This window comes from Suricata suricatta, chromosome 6, assembly GCF_006229205.1.
Source record: "Suricata suricatta isolate VVHF042 chromosome 6, meerkat_22Aug2017_6uvM2_HiC, whole genome shotgun sequence".
NCBI classification, from domain to species: domain Eukaryota; kingdom Metazoa; phylum Chordata; class Mammalia; order Carnivora; family Herpestidae; genus Suricata; species Suricata suricatta.
The window spans coordinates 30,355,480-30,355,735 of NC_043705.1; positions in this window are offsets into that span (position 1 = coordinate 30,355,480).

The following is a 256-nucleotide window of genomic DNA, read 5'->3' on the forward strand; positions in this document are numbered from 1 at the left end:
TGGGCGCGTACAGTAGGGCGCCCTGCTACTGTACTGGGGAGTCAGTGCCCTGTTACCGGGTCTCGTCTCTCCCGCAGATCTCGCGAGAGTGGCTGACTGGCTGTGGGGGTTGCGGCGGCAGCAGGCGGAGCCGGGGAGGGAAAGCAGCGGCGGCTGAGGCGACTGAGGCGGCGGGCGGAGCGGCAGGCGGCGGCGGCGGCGCGGCGGCGGAGCGCAGCATCATGGCGGACCGAGACAGCGGCAGCGAGCAGGGTGG